Source organism: Peromyscus leucopus, chromosome 1 (assembly GCF_004664715.2).
Source record: "Peromyscus leucopus breed LL Stock chromosome 1, UCI_PerLeu_2.1, whole genome shotgun sequence".
Lineage (NCBI taxonomy): Eukaryota > Metazoa > Chordata > Mammalia > Rodentia > Cricetidae > Peromyscus > Peromyscus leucopus.
This window is the reverse complement of record NC_051063.1, coordinates 99,742,549-99,750,627: the sequence shown is the minus strand read 5'-3', so window position 1 is coordinate 99,750,627 and position 8,079 is coordinate 99,742,549.

The following is an 8,079-nucleotide window of genomic DNA, read 5'->3' as shown; positions in this document are numbered from 1 at the left end:
AAGGTTGTATTTCTAATGTAAAACAAAGGGTTGCTCTCTAGAATACTTACAACATCTACATGCTTATGCAAGAAGGAAAACAGCTGGCTAGAAAAACAGACAAAAGAAGAACTGGGGAATTTCCAGTTGAGAAATCCTAAATAACCAATAAATGCATGTAAAATGCATATTAAAACAAGGTAATATTATTAATTATAGTCATAAAATATCAGTCTGATAATATAAAGTTGTCAATGGTGTTTAAAAGATAATATTTTGCATAAAGTTGCTAAGTTAAAGAAGTCAAATTAGAACAATTTTACAATACTCTGCTAAAAAAAGAAATGCGCATATTTTATAATCCATAATTTCACATGGAAATATGCTCTAGAGAAAGACGTGAAACTTTCACATCTTCATTTATATGGAAGATGTGTACAAAGTTGTCAATACTAGTATACATAGCAAAATAGCCAGAAGCAATTTTAAATATATTTTAAAATACATATTTGGTATTAATCATAAGTTATTAAACTATATAGCAATTAAAAAGGGTGATAAAAATCTGCTAACCTGTATAAACCAAATTAAAAAACATAATTTTTATATATAATAGGGATTACTTCATGTAGGTATATAAAATCACCAATTAAGAAAAGCATTAAAAATTCATAGTAATTATTTCAACATGAGAGAACAGGACATCATATGGGATAAAAGAGACTTTAGTATCTGTAATTTTTATTTCCTGTATTAAAAATAGCTCAAAGCAAGTGGGATAAAACATTAACAACTGACAATCTTGGGCCTCCTGATTCTTGTGCCATATTCTTATTCTTTGTGCTTTCTTTTATATGCTGGCCACTTCTAAGATAAAAGTATGATTTTTTTTTCAGTAAAATACAAAAAAAAAATACAAGAGACAAGAGGCCAGTAATGAGAGTGCTGCAATATTCCAGAATAAGGCATGAGACATAAAAAAGGACACACTCTGGAGGAGACGGGAAGGCCTCAGACACACAAGGTCCTGATGAGAAGGCCTCGACGGCTGTTTGAGCGCTGTCTTAGTACATTCGAGCTGCTGTGATACAGTATTGTAGACTGTGTGGCTTAAACAACCAGCATCTCTGTCTCACAGTTCTGGGAGCTGAGAAGTCCAAAATCAAGGAGCCCGCTGAGGAGGCTCCCCGGGGGAGCTCTGTTCCTGATTTAGAGTCAGCTAGCTGCCTTCTCACTGGGTTGCACATAAGACATGAAGAGATAGGGAGGGCGGAGGGAGAGAGGATGCTTGCTCTTCCCATTCTTGTAAGAACACTCATCTCATTCAGAGGCTCTCATGGTCTCAGTTAAGCCTAATTATCTCCCAAAGCCCCATCTCCAAATATCACAGTGGGAGTTGGTGCAACATATGAATTGGAGATACAACTATACATTCCCCAACAAAATGTAATAAGACTATCAGTCTACCATATTGTGCTTGGCATATAATAAATTCTTAATAACATTTGCTGAACCCTGTGTCTAACATTAGTATTTTCCTGCTTATGAGTCACCCACACAGTGTGAGTTTGGAAGGAGGGGATACTACTGGTGGCAACAATAACAGCACTGTCTAGTACCTCAGAGGAAATTCTGTGGCGCGGGCCTTTAATCCCAGGACTCGGGAGGCAGAGCCAGGCGGATCTCTGTGAGTTCAAGGCCAGCCTGGGCTACAGAGTGCGTTCTAGGACAGGCATCAAAACTACACAGAGAAACCCTGTCTCGAAAAACAAAAAGAAAAGAGAGAGAGAGAGAGAGAGAGAGAGAAAGACAGACTCACTCTGCAGCCCAGGCTAGGCTTAAACTAATAGAAATCCCCCTGCTTCAGCCTTCCAAGTGCTAGGATTACAGGCATAAGCCACCATGTCTGGATGGGAAGTAATTTCTTGATGACCTCAGCCAAATTCCAATAAAGGGAGTCACTTCAAGAGACTTCTTCTAAAAGCTGGGATACCTTTACAAGAACTCAGATCTTCTACAAGGAAAGCTTTTGGAGAAACATCCCAGTACAGGTCCATGTCTTCAGCCAGCATTAGTGTTATTAACATTAATGATAAATAATAATAATAATAATAATAATAATAATAATAATAATAATACCTCTTCCATGCCTTTCCTGGAAAGAAACGAAATATTCTGTATGTTGAAGGGGTTCCTCAGTGTCCTAGCCCAGTCTCACAGGTATAGTATTAGGAGACTATGACATTAGCATACAGGATAGTGTTAGTCACTAGTTAAATATGGGCAAAGATGATATCAGTCCCAGAACTCTATGGTTAGAAAGGGCAATTCTGTTGCAGGGGAAGAAGAAATTAATAGGAAGAGTAGATAATACACACAAGGTTAGCAAAACTAAGCATGTCAGGATATGATTACACACTACTAACCTCAGATATTGAAGAAGCTGAGGCAGGGGGATCATTAGTTTGAGGCCAGTCCAGGTTATGTAGTGAGTTCCAGTACAAGTTGGGTAACTTAGTGAGATCATTATCGTAAGAAGAAAATTAAGGACTAGAGATATAACTTAGTGATAGATCACTTGCCTAGAGCATGTATGAGTCCTAGATTCAACTCCCAGTGAGGAAAAAAATGCACATACATACATACATATATACATACATAAATACATACTAAATGTGACCTATTCTGCAAGATCATGAGTTCTACAAGAGCCTACCATCAGGCAGATGGAGAATAAATAGTTCCTTTTTCAAACTGGTGGCCTCATTACAAGCACATCTACTCCCCCCGGGGAGCAGAGACTGAGAGTGTCCAGTGGTTTATAAACTATTAGGGACCTTCACATTTAAGAGCTGGAAGGCCCAATATTGGCCAGGGTGATTGATGCTAGAGGACAGACTGGGTGTGGTGATTCCACAATCTTTCCACATTTTCATATGGTAGTACCACCTGATCTTACAAGGTTTCTCCTCTTCTCTGGATTTAAGGGAAGATGAGGCCTTAACTACTGTGATGCTGCTAATTCCACAGGGGTCTCATACTGGCCTGGTAATTGTGGTTTGGCATGTCAGAGTTACTTAGGATTCTTAAAGAGGATTCAGTGTTGAGTGGCAACACTAAGCCCAAGGTTTCCTGATATGTAATCTACTATATAAATGGGTAATATGTTAGTGTTCACAGGCCATGTAAAGTTAAAAAAAAATAGAGGAGGCCCACTGGAAACATGCTGATATCTGACAAACCTGCTCTATGGAAGATGATGGTGGCAGCTACATTAATCAAAGTAAGAGAGTCAGATTTCCAAACAGAGCCTCCCTTATCCTATTTTCCTATGCCGGTATCAAAGCAACTGAAAGGTTCAATGTCCTCTTCTCTATAGGAGTCTCTGCAAACACAATGGATGTCAGAGTAACAATCTGTGTCAGGCAAGAAAAAAATCTAGTTCAGCACAACTCAGTAGTTGATGTTGGTTAAAATTTCTCGTATCTGACACCAAGCAGTTTATTGTGGACATATTAAGTACAGTACAATTTGAAAAGAAGTTTCCTGGTGTAACACAATCCCATGTGCACAAGGAGACATGATTACATAAAAACTTTTCTCAAAGTACATGCCACTTCTATGAAGATGGGTTCGGAAGATAGGCTACATGTATTATCTTAAGGGCCTAGGAATGGATCTGGGTGTGGTCTCAGTCATAGAGATAGCACAGAAGTTACCTAGGTTATTAACTATCTCTGGTCCTACTTGTGGGGGTCTGGGAGAGTTTCTGGCCATATAGATAGTACAGAAGTCATCTAGACTATTAACCACATCTGGTTATAGGAGCTTGGGGGAGCCAGGTATGGCCTGGCCCTACAGATAGTGCAGGGATTACCCAGGCTATTAGTCACCTCCATTCCCAGGCTTCTGGGCAGAAAACATGTTATACAACTTTTCCTTTGAAAGGACAGCCCAGAGTATTTAACATTCCTTGTTTCCCTAATGCTATCTATGAGCACAAGGACCTTTTTGTCCTCAACACTTCTCTTCCCATGCTACTACCCACAAACCTGAGAGGTCTCAAATCTCCCTATGGGAAGCAAGCCCTGCCACATTAGTCCTATAAGGTCATAGTTATATTGTCAAATCTTCTTCTTAAGCCAAGTAACCCCAATATGCACTCAGAGAACTTATACAAATATGATCTAGGCTTTAGAATACCAACAAAGTAACTTTCTAAAAACATATCTATATGTGCATCTTATAAACTCAAAATATAGCAGGTTTCCAAGAAGTCAGTTACTTCAATTTTAGATTTGTTGGATCTAAGAGGTCTATGAAATATCTTATGAGCCATTTCTGATGTACAGCTCAAACTCTCTGGATTATCTCTTGAAGCCAAAAGCATTTTTCTCCAACTCTCCCCATAGCTGTCCTTCTACAGTTCCTACCTCCTGAGTATTCCCCTCCTTCCTCAAACAATCATTATCCACTGCCTAATAATTACATTGAACTGGGACCATCCACCAAAAACAAAGTCTCCTGAATTCTTTGTCTCAGGAACAAGTACCTGTCATCCATAACTATACTTTTATACTTCAACCCATGTGCTAAATTTCAGGTGAAATACTTAGTGGTGACAAAGAGCAGGTACACCAAAGCCAAACTTTTTGAGTTTGTATACTAGCTTTGCTGTTTGTTGGCTATGACTTATTGGCAGATTATTTTATCTTGTGCCATAGGTTTTTTTTTTTTTTTTGGTTTGGTTGTTTAATTTTATAAAAGAAGGGAACGATTTATACTTACTTTAAAACCTATTTGGAGGTGAGGGATTGGCTCAGCATATGCATGTGGGAAACAAATGGGACTATTACCACTGATGCTGAGATTTTCAGATTCCTCTGGGGAGTGTGGAGCATGCCTTTACACTATGTGAATATGTGTCACTGTGATTGGGTTAATAAAGAAGCTGACTGGCCAATAGCTGGATAGATAGAGGTTAGGCAGGACTTGCAGAAAAAAAGAGATTGTGAAAGAGAGGAGGAGTCTCTGAGAATCAAGAGAAGTCCCAGAGAGAAGATGAACCTGTTGTACTGAAAAAGGGTATCAAGCTACATGGCAGAGCATAAATAAGAAATATGGGTTAATTTAAAATGTAAGAGTTAGCTAGTAACAAGCCTGAGCTATTGGTCTAACATGTATAATTAATAAGTCTCTGAGTGGTTATTTGGGGCAGCTGCTGGAACAGGAAAACTCCACCTACTTATGACACCCAACATAGAGCAACATAGATCCACATAAAACCTGAGAAAGTTTAAAAAAAAAAAAAAAAGGTTCCAAACACACAAACAAAAACAGAGTCAAACTCAGTAACTCTTGGTAACTGCTTTTTCTTGGCTAAGCGCCGTTTCCTAGCAGCAAACAGAGTCACAGCTCCTTTAGGAGGCAGCTTCCTTGGCTCGGTGGCTAACATGGGTACAGCTCTTTTAAGAGGCCCTGCTATGAAACACTTAAATTGGGTTTATGATCAGTGGGTGGTGTGTTACTTGGTGGCAGCATGGACTCAACAACTTCCCAAAGCTGGAGCAGAAAACATGACTCCCGACAGTGCCTCCACCATGAAGCTAAGCTCTCAGAGAACCAAGTTGGGGGGGGGGGGGATGAGCCAGCCACCAGCTGCCATGCAATGGCACCATTCACTAAGCTGAGCATTGCCAGCGACTAACACAGCAGCTTAAGATTCATTTCATGTGATCTAAAAACAATACAGATGCTCAGTAAAGACAGATCCAGATTTAAAAAAAAAAACAACTCTAAATGGGTTACAGTGTCTTTAAATATATACATGGGATTGGGAGAGAAAAGAGAAAGGGTAGAGCCAGTCATAAATAAAAAATGTTTAAAAATAATAAAATAAATTTCTTAAAAAGGAATAAAGTAAAAACAAGTATATAATAAGCCATGTAAAAGTGAAAAATACACAGAGAGTCTGGATTCTGTATGTTATTGTGTTGTCTTTAGATTTTCTGGTTTCTAATGAAGGAACAACAGCTGCTAAGACACATTATATATAAAAACTGCTGGATTAAACCAACCTATATATTTTTAAAATTTCTTCACTTCAAAATGAAAATCAAAGATATGCTACTTTGGGGTTATGCTTTTTTCTCTACAGGAAATGAGGGGCTGTGGATTCAATCCAAGTTGATATGGATCAGGTTTGATTGGGAAAGACATCCTGAAATATTGACTACAGACATAAAGAAATAAACCTAGAAGAATGACAAGACACATGATGTACATTTTACCTGTTCAAACATAAAAAAAAATCACCTTTGGCTGACTTATGTACAATGCACAATCTATACTTGTATTAATAGAGACATGTATATTACCTTTAAAAGTTTATGTATTTTCAGAACAAGGTAATCAGACACCAGTGAAAATGAATGGCACATGTGATCCAGCATCTCAAAATGCCTCTGTTACAGTCTCCCCAGAATCCTACATCCAAAACAGCTTCAAGGCTGCTGGCTGAGATGGTCCAACCTCATAAACTACTCCAGTCAAAAACCTAACAATTATCCTGATTTTCTCAAGGTTCCTCCGAAGATGTCAGTGCCCACAGACAATAGGAAGTAGTCTAGATAATAAAGCCCACATTCCCAAGAGATGGGGTATGGGAGGGTTTTGATTATTCAATGAATTATGAATGTTTGTCATTGTTTAGGGGTGTTGGTTATAAGTTATTAGACATAGTCAAAATAAGAGCTAAACAAAAGAGTTAAATTCGCCGGGCAGTGGTGGTACAAGCCTTTAATCCCAGCACTTGGGAGGCAGAGGCAGGCAGATCTCTGTGAGTTTGAGACCAGCCTGGGCTAAAGAGTGAGTTCCAGGACAGGCTCCAAAGCTACACAGTGAAACCCTGTCTCAAAAAAGAAAAAAAGAGTTAAATTCAAATATCTCTTTCTAAAGAAAAAAAGGATAGGAATGACATGAAAAAAGGTAGATTATTAAATCAACTTTAATCAAAAAAACACAACTATTAATCTCAAAATATTTTAAATTGGTATGGATTTTGTTTTATTGATACAAATTTAAAGTTAATTTTGTTATACTGTATGTATGTTTCTACTCTTGTTTGGGATATTTTGTTTATGCAGCTCATTTAAAATATAATTAAAAATACAGATTAATAGTCATCTATAATAGTCAAACTTATAGTCAGATATGTTTTCAAGATCATATACAGATATATTTAAATAGATAGATGATCTTAAAACACTTGATCTACAGACTATGGCACTTAAGATGTTTCATAATATAAAGCTTTTTATGATAATTAGACATGTCTACTCCTGGCAGCACCAATCTACTTCAGAGAAGATGGGCATTGAAGAAACTCCTTATGGAGTTTGTTTTCTTTATGACAAAAGTTAGTCACTGGTCAAGAAACTGCCCTTGCCTCAACTGTTGACAGTATACTGTCCAAATTGGACAAGCAGGACACAAAAGAAAGCAACTGCTGAACTTTGCCAAGACAAGGTGGGACAATCCTTCAAAATTCCTGATTCACAGGAAAGTCTGTCAAATATCCTAGGCCTGTAGGCCAGAGATGGATGCCACAACGTTGCAAAGGAACCTTGGGTGACTGTCCAAGCAGCCAGCTGTCTTTGTCATTTCTATAGTTTTGGAAGTTATTTGCTCTGCATTTCCTGTTTAGTCAGGTAATATTAATACCCTTCTCAGGTCTTTGATGGGGTTGAACACTAGATAGTTACATTTATAGTTCTCCCTAATTATGCTAGAAAGTAAATTAGGTACAAAACTCTGGACTCTTCAAGAGAGGACAACTGATGGAATATTTCCTCTATTTTGCCAAATACAAATGGACTGGATATTGTAACTGTAATTCTTACTTGCTAACTGTTTTTGATGTATATAATTTTACTATGTTAAAGTTAAAATCTTCCTTTTTAAGTAGACAAAAAGGGGGAAATGTGGAATATTCCTTTACACTGTGTGAATATGTCACTGTGATTGGGTTAATAAAGAAGCTGACTGGCCAATAGCTGGACAGGTAGAGGTTAGACAGGACTTGCAGAAAAAAAGAGAGTG